Below are 20,843 nucleotides of genomic sequence, written 5' to 3'. Positions count from 1 at the left end.
TTATTATTATTATCATTATTATTATTATTATTATTATTATTATTATTATTAGTAGTAGTAGTAGTAGTAGTAGTAGTAGTAATTTAATTTTTTAATCTCTTATATTCCCTTCTGGTATAAGTCCTTCATTTCCTCAGCAGTGGTTCCCATCAGGACGTTTACACTGAGACAAATAATCCAATTAGGTCTTGAAATGTATGAAGGTGGAAAAGAAAGACAGAGAGAGAGAAAAAGAAAACAAATGAGAATGTTACAGAAGCCGATAAGATGTGTGAGGATGAAGCATCTCACCTCATTATGTTTGGTAATTAACCCATGTGGTCTTCTCCCTAATTATTAACACGCAGCTTCATCATTACTGGGATTAAAGTAGCCTAAACAATAACACTAATGCCACTCTTTAAGGGGAAGAAAGCACAACATGCATTACAGCACTTTCTTTGCTTCGTCTGCATTTATTAGCACCTGGAGAAAAAAAGACTGGTCATTATTTACCCCTTTTCTGCATGTGTTTGTCTTTCTGTTAGCAAAAAAAAAAAAATCTCATGAGCCACTGAGCAGGCATTACTTAAGATCTCAGAAAGTAATCAATGGGCATAAATATATGACTCGTGTCAATCCATTTCAGGGCTGGCCCTAGCCACTTTGGTGCCCTTGGCAAAAATTGTGCAAAACACAAATTATAAACAAATGAAAAGTATTGAAACACAATATAAATAGCATATGCACATGAAAATTATTTGTACTAGTAACTCATATAAAATAAAATAAAAAATTACACTGTATTTAGACTAAGAATCCGAAAGAATTGAACATTGCACAAATACAGTTTACTATCATAACAGCTGAGAAACCCAGAGGACAAGTTACCTTCATATACTTGAGTTAGTAGTGATTATTCCACAGACTAAAACAACTATACTCTGATAAAAAGTTATAAAATATATTTTTTCACCCCCATTTGTGGCGCCCCCTAGACAGACGGTGCATTTAGTGTTTGCCTACACTGCCTATACCACAGGCCAGCCCTGATACCCTTCAAATATTAATAAGTCATTCAGTTTCACAGATAATGAGTTACTATTTGGTGTGATAATATTTGAGTGATGCTCAAATTGAAGTTGTAGAGCTAATAGATCATGTAAGATTTCTTTTTAACCTTTTGTAAATGAACACTACGCACCTGACTGTCATGTTGGAGGGTAACAGGTGAACATGTCAAACCACAATAGTTCTGATTTTAACCATTGCGGGAGTTTTGGGTATATTCTAAAAATGGATAATTTGTGAATGTATTTGAATGTATTATATTTAAATATATTTTTCCTCGAGGCACCACGTTCTTTAATTCGATCAAGGATTGACCCAGGAAAGAGATGAAAAACTGTAACTTTTTTGTAATCAGTCTCACAATAAATTGTACCCAAAATGATTTTATGAGTTCTTGTCTTATCAGAACCAATAATATCTCTCATCAAGACACAAAAATGAGATTAGCTTATGTTGGCACATTCTCCACGAGCCATTTATTTACAGATTAAATGCATTTACAACTATGGCGAGTCATGAATAAGTGATGACATGTATATGCAGGAAAAATGCTACACCATTCAGCTCATTCATTTTATATATTACCAACAGCATAAACAACAATAAGGCACACAGAACAACATAAATTAAATAATGCTAACTGTTGTATCACAGACCAGATAAACAAACAAACCATATAATAAATAATCCACTTACTTTATTGAAAATGCATGGAACAAACTTGCATGTTTGCAGATATGTGATTGAATGGGATATTGTAGCTGCAGACCAGGCTAACCTGCGTCTCCAGCTCATAGCGTCCATTTGCAGTCCACAGGTTTTTCTACAGACAGGGAACCTGAAACATTTTATGACAGAGTGACCCTTTTTACTCAAACAACCTTTTACGTAACACCAATGTTTTTTTTTTAATAAAATGCACTCCTTACGTTGGAATAAGATGAAAACCATCCTGTCAGAGCTAGGCAGCTAGCAGCTAGCAGCAAGTCTGGTGTTATCCTTCTCTCAATACCCACAATGCACCAAGCGTGACATCACATGCAAAAAAGCCATTGGGGCCAACATTGTCTGTTAGTAAAATATGGACAGATTTTCATTAAAGTTTTAGAAAATAAATTAGACATCAACAACTCAATCCATGATGTCTTCTACAGACAACTGATAAAAAAACATAAAAATGTCAGAGCACAACGTCTTTGAAGCTTTTGCATTAACTGTTGGCATCAACTTTATTTGTCTGTTAGATGAAATATCTTTTTTTTAAATCAGATGAAATATCTGATGAACCACATAATGGATTTTAATGAAACTCCCAGAAAGTAATGAATGGACATTCATCTACAACTAATTAACCTTTGGAGTCAACCCAATCTAAGGCTGCCACAGCTAATCAAACTCAGCAGACACAAAAATGACTCTAACTCAGTCAAATTTATATAACTTTGAGCTAAAGTTTGATGTTGTAGCAGCTGACAGTCATGCTTGGAGAGGAAAACAAATCTTGCAATATGACATTCGATTGCATCTCACAGCAAAGTTGGACCAAAACAGCTACAGCGTTGTGCCTTCTCATCATAAAGTAATCTTAGTTTAAGGAATGCTAGATCTTTGATTTGTTTTTAGTTTTTAAAATAAATGCTTTCAATAAATGACCATATGTAAGATTTATTACCTTATCTGAGTTTTTTTTTGAACAGCTTTTACTGCTAGCAGCTCTCTTTCATCCTCACAGCTGACCTGCATTTGGCAAATTTAAAAATATCTTCTATGATGCAGGGAAATTATTTTCCTAGCATTTCCTTCAGGCTTTCTCTTGGGTCTCTTAGCAACAGGTCTGCACGAGGGCTGCAGCGATTGGGAGGCTAAGCAGTGTCCCCCATCTCAAGAGCCCTATAATTACTGTAATGGAAAGGAACCTGTCTCAATATAAAACCCACCACCCCCATCCCTCCATACACACACCTGTGTACTGTAGATCTTGGAAGGGTTAAACTGTTTGTGTGATTTTTAAGCAGCATGTAAATGTGCACATGTTAAGACACTGAGAGGTGAGAGGAACACAATGTGTCCATCAGAGCCAAGCGCCTGTTTAGCTTGTTCGGACACCCTGTTATACCCTCAAATATACACGCACATTAAAATGCACAGACTGCACATTAGGCTAACACGTGTCATCATGGGAGAACCGGCTTGTTGCTGCATTGCTGAGAACAAACAGGGAGACACGGGAACTGAGAAAAAGAAACAAGCTGAGCAGTGGAGGAGGCAGAGGAGGTGGCAGGGAGGGATCGCGAGTAGCTCAAGGGCAGATGGGTGCGGGGGGAAAAATAAGATATTTTACTAAGAGGCCTCCATGAAGAAGCAGAAACTGTATTTTTAAATCAGCATTGTGGGCATGAATGTGTGTCTTCTGCGGTGCACATTTCAAAGGCAGACACATGTATCTCACCTTGTATTGTGTGGGCGGACTTGCTGAGCGAGCTGGAACAAGTTGTGCAGAGTGATAGAAAATATTCCTTTAGGCTAAATACTCATGTTCAACGAGTACTCCTTAAAGACATTGCCCACTGGCTTGCATGCATAGATAGTTCTAAATAAAGATGTTGCTCTTGCTAATGATCAAAGAATTTGACTGAATGTCTGCTGCTGACGTGCTGCAGTTTAGCTCAGAATCTGTAAAACTGACTGATTTATGAACATTTCTGTGCTTGTTAGGGTCTGTTTACTGTGGCAGASATCTTAAATTGGGTTGATTCCAAATGTGAATCATGGTTGTCAAACTCATTCAGAGGGCCACATGAGCATTATGGTTGCCCTCTACGAGACAGTTTGAATTAACTTTGGCTGAGTACTGATAAAAAACAATAACTAAGCTCTATGTGGTATTTTGTGCATAAAAACAACATTTTAACACGTCCTCCTATAAACACTAATGCTACGTTCACACCGAATGCGATTTCAGCTTCAAAATCGCATCCAACGCTTCAAGTTGGACGCTTGTGCACTTTGAGGTCAGACGCAGGTCAGCTCTTGAAGCGCTGCACGGCAAGAGCCTCCCCGCCCCTCCCTCCTCTGTCGGGCTCTGTTTAATGTTGGAACAGGAAGTGGCTTTGCTTTATTTACAGAGAGCAAGAGCATGTCACGTTCATCAGATAATTAATTCATAATTAATTCACCAGATAATTCAGAGACATTTTGAGTTTCATCACCCAGGAGCTGCGGGAGAGGCTCACAGCTCGCTTTCAGGACTATTTTTGTCCCGAGTCCAGTCTGATGAGTCGCTGCCATGTATTGGTGCGGATATCTCCTGTCAGGACACCGACTGCAGGCACTCGATTTCAGATAAAGCTCTCCATCTGTTTCAGGTTAGTGGACATCATTCAGTAAACTGTCCCGTCGGGAAATATGTCGCTACGTCACACAGTGGAGTCTCTCTGATTGGTTGTCGCGACGCGTCGAGCTGCAAAAGTTCAGATTTTTTAACTTCAGCGATTTGCGCCTCAGRGTGTCGAACGCTCAAATCGTTCAAATCGCGCTGCTCTAATCGCGCTTGAGGCGCTGCAGCACTTCCCGACGCTGATTGAAGCGCGTCCACCATAGACTTTGTATGTAAACCTGATGTTCCTGATGCTGAAATCGCGTTTGGTGTGAACACACCATAAGTGTGTATTCACACCAGCCCTGTTTAGTCTGCTTTAATCAAACTCTAGTTTATTTGCCTAGAAAGTCCTGTTCGTTTGGGGAYGTGTGAATAGAACTCTGATACGACCAAAAACACAAACTCTGGTCCACCTAAGCAATAAATGTCTTGCTTTGGTTAAAGTAAACTGTGATGCAGTTCGAATGCACGTGTGAATGCCAAGCAGACAATAACACAGGACATTCTGAGTAATATAGTAATAAAGTCACTCAAATACCTCACTTGACATCTGTAGCCTATGAGGTGGACATCAATGTTATGAAGGTGGATGAGCTCCTGCTCAGTGAACGCCACCTCATACGGAGTGATCTCAGCCGCCATGTGTGAAAAACTACATTCTCCATGGTTCAGTACAACTGGGGCGAAAATGCAGAGAAGTGGAGATTTTACACAGCAGATTACTATGCACCTCCACCTAGTGGTGGGATGCTGTCATTTTGCGGGAAAAAATTCAGGCCACATAAAATACAGTGATGGGACACATTTGGTCTGTGAGCCTTAAGTTTGATAAATTAATGTAATGTACCTCTAGTCATTACTTTAAAAGAGTTTCATTAAAATTCATTCACTGGTTCATAAGGTTTTTTTTTCTGAAATACACACAAAGACAGACATAAACAATTACATTGTTGCCCACCATTTATAGCTGTAGGAGATTAAAACAACTTTATTTTATATAATAATGAACATGACAAACTAAAACAGCACATTCTCAAAGCATCAGCTCACAGTAATCACCCTTAATGATATTTAACACCATGAGCCTTGCAATTCTGTTCATTAGATTTAAATATGATGTCTCATTTTCTGTCAGGATTCCTCCTAAAACACACTTTCTATTGGAAACCCGCCCCATCCTAGCCTGGCCCTTGCCTTCCTATGAAGTTCCGCTCAATTCTCTTTCCCCTTCACTGCTCCATGTGGGATTTCTCCCGCAGACAAGGATTTCTTAGGAGAATTTTCGTCCGGACCAATCAGAAAACAGAACGTTGATTTTCTGCACAGAGTCTGCTTGTAGTTTATTTTACCTGGGCCAATCAGCAAACAGAAGGCGAAGTTTTGAACAACGTCGATTTTCCACGCAGTGTCTGCTAGTTATTTTAGCATACAGCAGTGGAGGAAGTGAATGAAGCCAGTCCGTGTTGATAAGGCTTCCAAATTAAATTAAATTTGTCTGACAAAGCAGCAGCTCTCATTTACAGTCGTCTCATTTGGCTCAGTACTTCTCTCCTCTCAGTAAGGTTGTTTACAGCGCACGTGATTCCCGGTTAGCTTCTTAGCTTAGCCTCCTTCACAGTGGAGCTGGCGTAGTGTTGCAGCCAACCAAACCAATCATTTTAAACTTCAGCAGAGGCCACGCCTCCAGCAAGAATCACTTCTCTATAGCTGAGAGTCCAGACCCTCGTATGAAGCAAAGCGAAGGACAAGGGTCTGGTTTTTACCAGGCTAGCTCCATCCTAAAGGCACCACCTGAAATGCAAATGAACTCTGGGACAAGAAAGGAAAATTCTACTAAATCTGCTCCAGCTCAGTCGTTTGTTTGTGTCATTTCCACTCAGCCTCCAGCTAAGGCCACCTTCCTCCAGAGACCAGAGTGGTTACTATGGTGAAGGTCTGTGGATAAGACAGAAGAAGTGTTTACTTATATCACTCTCTGTTTCCTTTTCTCTGTGTGCCAAGACTCGCTAAGAGCACCCTGGACTGACTTCTTTCAGAACATTAAAAAAAAAAGAAAAAAAAAAGAACAAAGACGTTCATGTTAGCTGTACCTCCTCAAGTTTAGCTGTGACACGGTCTGGATTTATCACTGGGTGATAGTGTTTTTGTCTGCTTCTTTGTGTTTGTTGACAGCAACATGACAGATTTTAAAGAAACTTTAAAATATATATCATTTGATTGATTTACAGTACATCTAAAAATGAATAAAATTTAGAGTCAATGCAGTTCAAAATTGCAGCCACAGCTAATCAGACAGCTTTAGTCATATTTATAGCACTAACTGCTCACACAAGATATTTATTTCAAACTGTATCTATTGCTTGTAAGCATTGATGTCTGTTGGCAAAATACTTCACAAACTAATAAGTGGATTTTAATAAAACTTTCAGGAAGTAATCACTAGATGCAAATTCAAGATGGCCGCCATAGCCAACTGAGCCTTTGAAAAACAGAAATGGATCCAACTCTGTCAGTTTTGCAGATATTGAAGTAAACCTTGGCGTGGTAGTAGCTGAGAGTCATTCCCAGCATCTACTATAAGGCCCAAACAAATCTCACTATACTGAGTTTGATCTCAGCTTAAAATATAAGCAGTAGGCAATATGCACTCTTTTAAGGAAAGTTAGGAGGCTTTTTTAGAGATGTGCTGCTGTGGGACCAGTGTGAGGCTGCTGGTGAGTCAGAGAGAGTGGGCCTGCTGTGGTAAGAACATACATCTATGTATAGATGAGTGTTTGAAGCCAGCTAAAGACTCTGACATCTGATTACATAACTGTATCGCTGTCATATAGAAAGAAAAGAAAAAGTAAATGCTTGTGGATGAGCGATTTGCTGTCCAGCCCACTTCATAACCAAACAATAAGTCTTTGAAGCCATGCTCCATGTACCCACATGCCTGAAACACAACACAGTGCGAACCCACTCGCGCCGGCATGTGCTGGCCTCACCGACTCGAGCTCCTTTTTACCGTGAACGTTTTGTGTTTGTCTCCTAAGAATCCTTTCGCACTCACGCCCGCGTGCTTATCTGTGCTTTAAGTCGACGCAGAGGAGTATTTGCATTCTGGAGGTTTGGGACTGACTTTGTGAGCGTTTGTGTGCTTCTCTTGTTTCCCGCCTTCCCTCTACAGTCCCTGTATTCCTGGAGAGTTAGGAGTTTGTATTGCAGCAGCAGGGAGTCGGATTCCCTACAAAGGTTTCAGCCGCGGTTATCTGATGATTGCTCACCACTTCCACAGCTAACTGGGTGCCAAATTATTTTCGGCGGTGTTTACTGCAGCGGCTGTACAGTTTAATTTAAGACAGAGGCGGGGATTACAAACTGTGCATGTCAGGCTGTGTCTCAGAGCYTGTACGAGCACACGCACGGTCATGGAATACAACAGCGGCGTGTCGTGTTCTCGTGCTTGTATTAATGAGCAGGCTCAGAACTCTGAAATGTCCCTCAGGTTCAAAGAGTAGAGGGAGCATTTGAAAAGAGCATTCCACTTATTATGTAAGTGTCCAACCTCTTGTTCTGTGTCTTTTATGTTTTCCTGAGGGATTATTCTCATGTAAGACACATTAGTCGAATGTCACTTGTGCTCAGAGGGCCTCCATCATTTATTGCAAAGGCCTAGTGTTGCAAAACACAGAGGGATTTCAGAGTGCAGCCACAATCAGGCTGATCAGAATGACACGTGCACTTGAAATTGTAATATTAAAGGGGATTTTGTGTTTGAAAAAAGAATAATTTTGCAGTATGTTAAAAATATTTTCTGCAAGCTCTGTCACTGAAAATATCCTTAATGTTACCAGTAAATCGTTTCTGTCAGAAGCTTTGGTTTTGTAATTGTTTTTGTGTGTTTTTGCTTTGAGAACCTTCCCACGCAGCATGTGGGCCAGATCTGGCAATGATGGCACTGTTTTTAAAATGGCATGCCACAATTGGCCCAGTTGTGGTTTAGTTTATGTGGTGCTGGCCCATGCATGGACCACCTCTGACACACCACATCTGGGCCACCAAAGGGCCGTCATTCTTTGTGGTATCTGGGTAGAACTAGGCCAAACACATTTTGCTATATGGGTTTCTAGTTAGTCTCTGCTTCGCAGACCTTCCAGGCCCAACTCACCTGTTCCCCATTCCCATTAGTCTCAGCTGCAGCCACCTCCCTCATTATTCCCGTTTTTTGCTACGCACCAGTTGAGCGTTATTGGCTTTCATGCTACATCTGGGGTCGGATTTATAAAACTTGCGTACGTACAAAATGAGCCCAGAAACTTGCGTACGCCGCTTTTCACGCCAAGGTTGTGATTTTTAAAATCCAAACTTGACATAAAAATGTGCGGTCCCTCACGCCAGCTCTGACCCATGCGTACACTCATTTTTTAAGCTGAGATACAGAAGGTGTTACAGCCACACTGTGTAATGATCACTGTCAGATATTTAATTTCACCTAGATTTTAGATCAACTTTAGCTTTCTTAACAGTATTATTTATGCTTCTGTTGCTGCGCCATAAGTATCTTTGAAATAAAAGACTTGAATCTTAAATAAAAGTTCACACATCTCCATCCATCTCCTTCCTCCTCACGACCCTAACCCACAGACCCCTCCCCAACAAGAGACATTTCAGTGGAGCACTATAGCAAAAGCTCGGTTATAGTCATGCTTTGGGTACGAGTACTCTCGCCAGCGTGGATGTTATAAAAGGTTCACTTTTTAAAGTCTGTATCACACGCGCAGGGTGGGGGTGGTTGGACGACCAACCACAGATAACAGGAGCGGGAGGAGAGCAGCGAACTTATTTCTAATTTTATCTGACTTATTTTATTTTAGTTCTATTGTTTTTATAGTCCTGCAGGCTCTGAGAGAAAATTAATTTGAAGCTGAGTTTTTGAAAAAAAAATCATTAGATTACTCTAAACGTCTGTAAACTTGTAAAATGAGGGAAAATCTGTCAATTACAGACAATCTGTTCACATGAGCAGCTTTCAATCCTTCAGACGCACGACGGAGCACGTCTGAGCAAATCGCATTTTTTGACACTGATCAGCTGACTGATTTAAATATATCTTAACATTCATGAGGTACTTTGCATTGACTGTTTATGGTTGAATGTGGGCGTGTAGAGGGCAGAACCTGAGGCAGGACCTTATGCGCAAACTCTGAGGTGAGGCTGTGATCTAAAAAGGAAAGTTGCACAGAAACATAGTACGCACGGTTTTAAAAATCTGAAAATTTTTTGGCGTACGCCATTTTCACCTTTTGGCCGAACGTTCAATTTTAGTATGGTTTCCACGCAATCCTTTATAAATCTGGCCCCTGGTCTTTTTGCTCCTTTGCGATTCAACTTCTCTGTAAATTTTGTGCTGACATTTCAGCATTTTGTGTTTGTTCTAGTAAAGCTTTGGCAATTTTATTCCTCATGTCAGTTTGCATTCTTGGGTCTTACCTTTCTGAATCTGTGACTTTTTCAGTCTTGTAGTGAACGTGATGATGATTGATCAAGTTTGAAACTTGTAAAACTAGAAGTTTTATAATATAATTTAGTGAAGTGTAAGTTTAGGTAAACTGTAACAGTTTTAAAGATTTGTCCTAACACAGGTCATTGTGACACAAACTGATTCAAGCTTTTGTGGACATGTAGTTCTATCATTTGTATGCACAATAGTGTAACATGTTAATTGGTATTTTACTTGATATTTTGCTAACAGACTGAGTTTGCAACAATYGTTAGTGGTAAAAATTTTAAAAGCAGACTTTGTGCAGTCAGTCATTCCTGTAAGCAAAAGTTGGACATTCCTCCCAGCTCAGTATTTATAAAATTGACTGTTTTAGTCATTTTAGGGTTAACAGCAGAACCCAAACACACAGGTAACACGTAACTACAGACAATTAATGTAACACTTATTAAGAGACAGTTTCAACTATGGTAATCAAACAGGCTGATGTTGGCTGATGTCACCATGAAACAAATAAAACCACATGGAGTATCATACTTTTAATCAGTACTTTACAGCTAATTGTTCAACAAACTGTAACACGTTGGAATTAAACTGTGTAGCTTTAATTATAACATGGCTTTAATAGCAGTTGTGCTTGATTACCATGCTTTCACAGTCATTCTGTTTAGTTAAGTAATGATAACTTCTGTCTCCTTGCTTAAAGCTGAATGAATAGTTTGTATCATCTCTGCACGCTCACACGACCTGAATAAACAGCTCACTTCACCTCAGAGGACATTAAACCTACTTACAGTCTGCTTTTAAAGCAGAAGTGGGTTCACTTGATGTGAGCGTGTAAGCACATTTATTTCCTCACAACACACCCACACTCTTTTCTTTCCCTCTCTCTCTCCTCTCTTGCCAAATGAATCCCTGCTCCCGCTGATCATAGGTGTCCTCGATTATTCATCTTCTTTCCTGGGGCCCGGGCGACAGCTGGTAGAGCAGTAAAGGGTGAAAGATTAGTCTGTGCACCATCCCACATCAGCAAGAGGATAAGCAGCCTCCTGTCCCTTCACTCCTCATCTCTCTCAGCTCAGATCATGAAATCATTCCCATAAGTGGCCTCTAATTCACATGAACATCATGTCTCATTTAGGCTCAGAGGAGACATGTTCTTCTTAAAACAGTAAATCAATTAGGAGATAAAGATACTAAAATTTAAATAGGCAGCAAGATAAATGTACGGGGGTCCGCCTAAGACGTTATTCAGAATTAGCTTGCATACACATGTAAGAAACTTAACATATGAGGACATGCAATTATGATTGCTTCATGACATGATCCAGTGTCAAAGGTCTTCTCTTTTATCAGTTTGTACATGAGTTCAGCAGGTGTCCACAGTCTGGTCAACAACACTTTGAAGAGTAAAGAAAAAAACTTGGCTTCAGAGGAAGTGAAACTGAGAGGTCTCATTTATTTTGAACCAAACGCAAACAGCTAATTTCATATTTAAAAGAAAAAAAAGCTAAGGCTTTCTCATTTCCTTCAGAAACTGAAAATAAAAAGCAGTATAAGCAAACAATTTTATTACAAAGTGTTTTTAATGCTGCATGTTCAGGTTTCACATTATTGTCTGCTTGATCTTTGCATCAAAATATGTTAAATTCAACAAACCTTCATCTGAAAGGACTAAGGCCTGCTTCACAAGGAAAGACATTAAAATTGTTTGTTGATTTGCAAAGTCTGAGACACCCTACACGTGAGGAATAAAAATCATTGATGTAACAGGTTTGGTCCTACAGTGTTTGGCGAACAGCCACACAGCAAAAATACACCACACGTGAACAGATTTCACTCATGAATCTAACGTGAGTTCAGATTAAATAAACATGGCTGACAAGAAAGATGTGATGATGATAGATTGTGGACTAACAAAACAAAGATGTCTCAGATGTCCACCTGACTTTCTGGTGCTCCATGGCAGTTGTTTTGTCTTCTGTACTTCTATGTTTCCACCACCTCACTTTCTGATTGGCTACACATCACATTTATGGGTTTTTTTTGTTCTCAGGTGAACACCACTGGGATATCGGGCCAAGACTATCCAACAAGTTGAATATCCCTGATTAGATGTCAGAGCAATCCTGACATTGTTCCAAGCAGACTAGATCACTCTTAACACACCACATTTGGCATAAATATCTCATAAGATTATCTTTAGATCCATCATGATAATCACAATGTCCTTAAGATAGTTGGACAGGCAAAATCGGGCAATCGACACAATTATCTTGCCATGTGAACCAAACATAAACAGTAAATCCGTGTTAAGCACATTTCTGTTTTTTAATAATACAGTATATAGAGTTTACAGTTGTTTTCAAACAGATTTTACAAACATTAAAATTCCATAAAAGTGAAATTAAAAGGAAACCGGCATATGCATACCACACATTGCCTTGTGTGCCAAAGTGTTAAACAAATGTCTTCTCTTACCAGATGTAACACTCAGAATGTGTGTTTTAAAAACTTTCAGCTACTAACAAACTATATGTTGGTTTAACATCTGTAAAAAAAATAACAGACCTATAGTTTGTTTTGTGTTTCAGTTAAATTATCTTGAATTGGATTGACTCAAAAATTTCATTAGTTTTAGATAAATATTCAATGATTGGTTCCTGAGAGTCCTGTCACAATATATTTTTTATTTTGTCCAACACGGAACATATTTAAACTGAAGATAGAATTGAAAAAACTTTACAGGAAGCTTCATTTGGACGTATACATACTGTAATGCGATTAGATTGAATATATGAGTAGGTTATGCCCCTTTTCCACTAGTGCCACTTAGAGTAGTGTCGGAACGGTCGGTGTAGGTACGGGTCGGACCGGTTGGTTTTCCACTGATGTTCCAGTGTGGTTCCAATGGGTGTGTTTTGGGCGGTTGGTGGAGGTGGTTTTTAGGTATTTTGAATAAAAATTAATGGGCAAAATGAGAGATGGAAACACATTTGATGAATAACTTTTGAAATTTTAAACATTTGCAAAAATTTAGCCAATCAGTGACGAACAGTGTTCTGACGTCGCATTTTGGTGTCAGCTGGGGCCGGTTAGAACCACAATGAAGTAGGTACTAAAAAAATGCCGGTTCCATGGATCTGGCCTAATGGAAATGGCTTGGAACCATACCGAACCGTACCGACACTACACTAAGTGGCACTAGTGGAAAAGAGGCATTAGTTCCCCTGGATTGGCAGACCGGGGTGGTGGTCCCCCTATTTAAAAAGGGAGTGTGTTCCAACTATAGGGAGATCACACTTCTGAGCCTCCCTGGTAAGGTCTATTTGGGGGTTCTGGAGAGGAGGGTCCATCGGATAGTCGAATCTCGGATTCAGGAAGAGCAGTGTGGTTTTCATCCTGGTCGTGGAACAGCGGACCAGCTCTACACCCTCAGCAGGGTCCTGGAGGGTGCGTGGGAGTTCGCCCAACCAGTCTACATGTGTTTTGTGGACTTGGAGAAGGCATTCGGCCGTGTCCCTCTGGGAGTCCTGTGGGGGGTATGGGGTATCAGGCCCATTMATACGGGCTGTTAGGTCCCTGTATGACCGGTGTCAGAGCTTGGTCCGCATTGCCGGCAGTAAGTCGGACTCGTTTCCGGTGAGAGTTGGACTCCGCCAAGGTTGCCCTTTGTCACCGATTCTGTTCATAACTTTTATGGACAGAATTTCTAGGCACAGCCAAGGTGTTGAGGGGATTCTTTTTGGTGACCTTAGGATCACATCTCTGCTTTTTGCAGATGATGTGGTCCTATTGACTTCTTCAGATCGTGATCTCCGGCTCTCGATGGAGCGGTTCGCAGCCGAGTGTGAAGCGGCCGGGATGAGGATCAGTGCCTCCAAATCCAAGACCGTGGTCTTGAGCCGGAAACCGGTAGTGTGCCGTCTCCAGGTCGTGGAGGAGGTCCTGCCCCAAGTGGAGGAGTTTAAGTATCTCGGGGTCTTGCTCACGAATGGGGGAAGAATGGAGCGGGAGATCGACAGGCAGATTGGTGCTGCGTCTGCAGTGATGCGGGCGCTGTACTGGTCTGTCGTGGTGAAGCGGGAGCTGAGCCAGAAAGCAAAGCTCTCGGTTTACCGGTCGGWCCATGTTCCTATCCTCATCTATGGTCACAAATTTTAGGTAGTGACCGAAAGAACGAGATCGCGGATACAAGCGGCCGAAATGAGTTTCCTCTGCAGGGTGTCTGGGCTCTCCCTTAAGCCTGAAACATACTCCCTCCGAACTGCCAACATCGGCACGGGTTGTCGCAGTTTAATGACGAAAATTTCGTCACCGGGCTTCGCAGCGTCATGTCGACAGCCGGCAGAACTTTTGACCTCCCTCCCGTGTCGACGGTAATGTGTGATTGGTCTGAAGTTCGTGGGCGTGTTTGTTTATGCTGAAGCGCTCGGACACTCAAAAGAAAAAAAATCGCTTCTGACTAGAGCAGACTGTTGAAGCAGAGTTTTATGAAGATAGTTAAACCGAGAAAAACTCATGCGTGTTTGTGCTGAAAGCGCTATGCACTGAATTTACTTCAACCACTCGGTAAAAAAAAGGAAAAAAAAACGGACTCGCTCCCAGAGCCGACTGTTACCAGGAAGCAGAGTTTTGTAAAGATAGTCAAACCATGAAAAACTCATGAATGGAGATTAAACAGACATGCACGAAGGAATCTGACTGATAAAAWCTGTGGAGCTAAACCAGGACAGATGTGGATAAATATGTCGGTTGAGTGATGAGTCTTTTTTTTCTGCAATGTCGGCTGTTACGGAGAGAAATTCCACGCAGGGATGTATGTTTCAGCGGGAGGGGGTTTCCGGAGCTCGACGTGGGGTGTCTCAGGGACTATGAAAGGTTTGTGCGAAAACGACTGCCGAACAACCACGTGGCTGCATGTCGACCCCTCGGCGTTGGAGTGAGTATGTTTCCAGCTTTAGAGATAAGGTGAGAAGCTCGGTCATCCGGGAGGGACTCAGAGTAGAGCCTCGACGTCGAGACGAGCCAGTTGAGGTGGCGCGGGCATCTGGTTAGGATGCCTTCTGGACGCCTCCCTGGTGAGATGTTCCGGGCACTTCCCACTGGGAGGAGGCACAGAGGAAGAACCAGGACACGCTGGASGGGCTATGTTTCTTGGCTGGCCTGGGAACGCCTTCGGATCCACCCAGAGGAGTTGGTCCAAGTGGCTGGGGAGAGGGAAGTCTGGGTCTCTCTGCTCAGGCTGCTGCCCCCGTGACCTGACCCTGGATAAGCGGCACAAAACGGACGGACGGATATGAATAGGTTATTCACAGCAAAATGTTCACAAGTGGGCATAAGTTGTCTAAAACGTTATAGTGTGACAGGGCCTTAAAAGACAGAGAAACAAAGCATTCATGGTGGCAGTTATTAATTAATCATTTTATTCCAGTTTTTACTGTTTAACTGTTTGCTTTATAAATGAATAACAGTGTGTTTCTCTTTGTTTGGTGTCCCATCCCACCACCAGAACACCTTCATCGATTCCTAAAACATGACGTCAGCTTTAATGCTCTGGTAATCACATTTTGCAGAGGGGCAAGGCTTCCGCTCTCCAATTAGTTCCGACTTGTCTCCAGATCATTATGTTATAGCAGAGTGGTCCCACACACAAATGACTGTACTTGTATGGATTCTTACCATCATAAAACATTTCGTGTTTCTACATCTTACTGGGATTAAGGCTGCAATGAACATAATCCAAACACTTTGACCAATGTGGTACAAAAGAAATGAAGGAATCAATTACACTTTTTAAATTCCCACTCAAATATAAGCTCGTTTTAATACTGTTCATTGTTTTCTATTTTTTCCATAGATAAGTCTAGTGCAATTAACAAAGCTGGACACCAACGCAAAAACTCTGTTGTTATTATTTTTATGTACAAACAATCCATCCCCAGCAGGGTGGAGGAGACATACAAACTCTCTCACTGAAAACGACCTTTCAGAAGATGGACTAAAACTCGACTTCCATGGGTGCTCTCAGTTCTGAAGGACACTTTTCTCATACACCACAGCAGGAAGAAGTCTTTATCAGACCTTTCGACTTCATCACTCCTCTGCTTTCAGTAAAGGCCACAAAAATGAGTGTGCTTGACTTAAATGACATTAATCCTGCTGTGTCTGTCTCAGAGCTGATATTTACACCAACAGGAGACAAGTCATCACTCTGATTAAGAATTCAGAGGCTGTGGCTACAGCAACAATGCAAGCAGGTTGGAGACTAATCCAGAAGTCACTGTTCAGAATGGAGGATTAGTAACATTTTAGATCATATTTTGTTTGCTCACCAATAACATATGTTCCCCAAAAACAATTTAGAGTTATAAATATATTATAAGAATGAAAATGAAAACTGCTGCCTAACATTATAGAAAATGGGTGGTTCTCAAGTGTTTACACAGACAGTGTAATTTAAAACAATTGTTCAATGATAAAAAAAGACAACAAAAACTAAACAAAACAAAAAAACTTTCAGCATGTGGATATTCAGCATGACGCTATGGCTCAGTCTGGTAAACAAGACCATAAAACCTTTACAGAGGTTCATATAATTTCATTAGGCATAATTTTGAACCTCATTAAGAGTAGTCTCTGCTGTGGTATAGACCAATGAGGATCCTTTAAAATAAATAAATAGATTTTTAAAAGACCTGAGTGATTACTGGTAAAGCAGCATCAAGCTTCATAACAATAACCATGTAACCACCTATTTGTTTCTGCCTCATAGACTGAAAAACAGATAAAGTCATTGCCACTTCAATACGCTCTGATTGAAACAACTTTGACAATTAGCCTTCTTTGTAAAGAGATGCTTGGATTGTTTTTGCCACAAGGAACAACATCTTTATTCTTGTTTTCAAAATGAGAAACAGCTTGAATATGCCTCATTTATCATTTGTCAAGAGGGTATTGCCTTTTAAATGGAGCTGCTGCAGAGATATACTGAATCTATTTGGTGCAGCGTAACTTTTAGATTGCTTGAGCTGACCAAAATAAAGCACCAATCCAATCTCGGTTCAATGCATTAGCATTGTAATAGCTAACTGGACTTGGACGGAAGGGGAGCACTCTATGAAAGTGCCTGTGTGACAGCTGAGAAATTGGCTTACATGATAAAGCTGACATGCACATGTAAACAGCTTGAACTCGTTAGGCATTTTGTCATGAACAGTTTACAAACACTCAATAAGACTTGGAGGGAAACAATCAGCTGCACAAAAACAAACAAAAACTCCTCTGACTGTTGGGCAAGGAGCATTTAATCAGAAATATTTCCAGAAGTGAAACAAACACAGTTTCCTTCAGTTAGAATTAGTTACTTATGTCATGAAACCAAGAAGGTATTGTTTTTTCATAACCATATTTTAATTTGTTGCTTCTGAAAATATCTTAATAACAATGGCACAGTTTCTAAAAATGCCCTCATCCACATGAAAACACCAACAACAACCCAAAAAGCTGTAGTAACAGTGTCATGCCTGTATATGACGCTGTAATGTGGCCATAAAAATACACCAAAATCAGGAAACAAGGCAGGAACAATGCGCATAAAGCTAGGTAAAAAAAKCCCAAAACATTAATGCAACAAGAAGCACAGAACCCCTGGGCTCATAGGTTAGGTAAAATGTGGGGTTATGACATCATTTTCAAATTGATGCATTTTGTCTGTCTACACAAAATGCATTGGTGTTGCTGTATTTTTTCCCTCCAGAAAGTGTTTAAGAAGTTTAACAAAGAATTGCTATTTTGATGTGGATAGGCTGAAATAATAAAAAGGTTTAGTATATTCACAAAAAAGGTCATAATCTGTCTTTCTGCTTTAGTTTTTCTAGTGTTTCTGTGTTCCCGTGTATCTCTGCCCTGATGTTATTCCTCCAGCCCTGCCCAAGCTCACCTGGTTCCTCTTGTGTCTCCTCCAGGTGTCTCTTGTTTTCTCATTAACTTTTCCCTTTATATTCTTTGTTTTGTCCTCTGTGTCTCGTCCGTTCATTGTACTGTTTTACTAAGTGCGGTTTCATCTGTGTTCCTTGTGCCTATTCTTCCTGTGAAGAGTTCTGTGAGTTTTGCTGCCACGACAGTCCTCTTTGTTTAATAAATCTTTTATTACCTTTTGGATTTTTGCCTGCACCCTGGGTCATTCTGCCACACACCTCACAAAAAAATGGTCGTGTTCCCTATATAACGGCCACAGGAGTCAGCATGCTGTATGGCTACACTCTTGCTTGCCCAATTTACTTAAATCCATCCTTGTAACAAAAAAAAAGCAAGTGGTGGACCTACATGGAAGTGACTTGTAATCCCCAGGAACTAAGACCCTTTTCTGCAAAATAACCATCTTAGTGTGAAGGTGAGGTTTGAGTACCCCATGATCCTGCAGGATCAGGTGTCCCTGGTAGGGTGGCAAACTAAGAACGTTACAAATACTTTGATGAAAGACAACAGGATACCTTGCCTGGAATAGAGACCAGGATGCCTCCTGGGTACCTCCCTCTGAAGGTTAACTGGGCACATCCTAATGGGTGCAGACTCAGGGGCAGACCTTGAACCCACTAAACAGATTATGCATCCTCTCTGGCCTGGGATCACATCGGGATTCCACAGGAGGAGCTGGAGTGTCACTGGGGAGAAGGATGTCTGGGTTTCCTCCCTGGACTTGTTGCCTTTAATCATGGATAATGAGAAGCCATAAATTGGTGGATGGATGGATGGTTGTATCTTGCAAACTCAGTTTTAAGAATAATAATATATGGTGCTATAGGCTCAAACAAAGTTATGTCAATAAGATTCATTTTCAAATTTATCATCAAATAAAGTCTGAGTCCAGGAAGGAAGCCAGTGTTCAAGATCTGTGCTCATCTGGAAAGTTATAGATATCGTCGTTACAGAGGAGGGTGAAGGTCACAGAGAGGAAGAGGAAAGTAGTAAAGGTCTACAGGATGTGTGTGAGAGGAAATCAAAAAGAAATAAAAGGGAATCACATGAGAAAGTTAGAAGACATTTTTCAATCTCTGTGAGTCCCAAGAGAGCCACTTACAGAACTAGTCAATAGTCTCTGCTTTAGCTTCCGCATATATTAGATTTTTTTAGATTATGTGATCGTGTTGCACACAGAGGCAGGAAGGACATTTCACAAATACACACACATGGAAGGGAACAAAATCTAATCACAGCTGTTTGCACATGAATCCACCTGTCAGCGTAATGACAGGTTAATATACTGTAGTTTGTGAAGTCTCTCTCCTGTTTATTGTCTTTGATGTTTCTGTGTCCTTGCAGGTCCTGGTGGGCGGGGCTAAACAGTCTGTCTGGGAGCAACTGACCAGAGCTTTTTGGATGTATAAAATAGTGTTGTCCAAAGTCAGTCCTCTAGGGCCAGTGTCCTGCATGTTTTAGGAGCTGCCCTGGTTCAACACAGTTAAACCTAAGGAATGCTTAATTAGAAGGCTTCCTCAGTATGCAATAAAAGTCTACAGAGGCTTACTAATTAAGCACTCCTTAGGTTCAGCTGTGTTGAACCAGGGTAGCTCCTAAAACATGCAGGACACTGGCCCTTGAGGACCGACATTGAACACCACTGCTATAAAACCAGTTGATGAAATCTACCCATGAGTTCTCCTTTTGATTCCTGTTGGTACTGCATTCTCTTGGGGCTCGTCCGGGATATGATCGCTGGATCTATTGCAATCAAAGTCTAAGTCTTACAGGGTTCCTAATCCAAACTGAGTTAAGARAACTTTGAGGTTTATGTTTGGCGTTTATTGAAAAACTCCTTTCTTTCACCTCTGCTTCTTTTTTCTACTTTTGCTGCCATTATTGCCTAAATTTGTTTACATTGCTGTCATTCTGACATACGGAGCTTAATACTAGTTTGGTAGCTGACAATGGCTGTGTCCAAAACGACAGGCCGGGTCCTCCGAAGGCCGAATTCGTCGGCCGCATACGTCACAGCGTCGCAACGAAGGCCGTCCAAAACCAAAGATTCCTCCGATGTGGCCGACAAAAACGTCCTTCCTTTTCCCCGATTTGAAGGACTGGTCTGATGGATCCTTCCCGGCCCAGCATATCCCATAATGCATTGCGGCCCGACCGGAGATTTMTTTAAACTAGTAATGGCGGACGAAGCGAGAGAAAATACGTTTTAAATAAAAATATGGTGATATAAAAAATACAAATTTTTAGCGGTTGTACTTCTAATACTTTTATCATTTGTATGGACGTGTTTTTAAATATTATTTTGTCATAAAAAAACGCAAAATAAACATACACCTACAGCGGGTCAATTAGTTCTTCAAATGTTACCTTTAAGTTAATTTTATTGTTTTGTGCTATTAATAATGCTAATTTATTGATATTTTTCTAATTTTGATCTATTTTTGCTTCTGTTTAGCGTCGTCATGGTTGCTAGGTGACATGACAAACACCGGGGTGGAGAGGAGGCTAGATTGTCCAAATTCACAGACTCTTTTTTTTTTTCGGTCTTCCCGGTCTACCAAGGACCCGGCCRACCTCAACCGGGTAGTCTGGGTCCTCCGGAGGACCCGGCCTGTCATTTTGGACACAGCCAATCATCCTCCACTAAAACTGTGAATGCTAACAAWTTGTGTAAGACTTCTGTTTAAAACCTTGACATTGAATGTGGCAGGTGATATTCTATCAAGAAACACCATTTTCATTTTTTTGTCAAGTCTTCACTCTTATTGAGAAGAAGTAAACTAAATAAAAAGTATTTCTTAGATTGTCAACACACGCACTGTGCTCTGCATGTAAACACTTTTACTTTGCTGTATTTCCTTTTTTTCTACTGCTGCACTTCATTTTTCAATCTCCTCCACAATGCAAATGCCATGTTGTCATAGCAACTTGTCAGCCTGAGAGTGAGCTTGA

General features: G+C 40.8%; 1 long non-coding RNA gene across 1 annotated transcript; it reads right to left on the bottom strand.

Annotated features, from left to right (window-relative positions):
* Positions 1–1,498: 1,498 nt before the first annotated feature.
* On the bottom strand, positions 1,499–2,346 carry LOC106517578 (uncharacterized). Its single transcript, XR_001310224.1, has 2 exons — positions 1,980–2,346; positions 1,499–1,888 (listed from the first exon to the last, which is right to left on the bottom strand). It is a non-coding gene; the product is annotated as an uncharacterized LOC106517578 (long non-coding RNA).
* Positions 2,347–20,843: the final 18,497 nt, after the last annotated feature.

This window comes from Austrofundulus limnaeus, unplaced genomic scaffold (assembly GCF_001266775.1).
Source record: "Austrofundulus limnaeus strain Quisiro unplaced genomic scaffold, Austrofundulus_limnaeus-1.0 Scaffold1, whole genome shotgun sequence".
NCBI lineage: Eukaryota > Metazoa > Chordata > Actinopteri > Cyprinodontiformes > Rivulidae > Austrofundulus > Austrofundulus limnaeus.
This window is presented reverse-complemented; position numbering and strand designations above follow the sequence as displayed.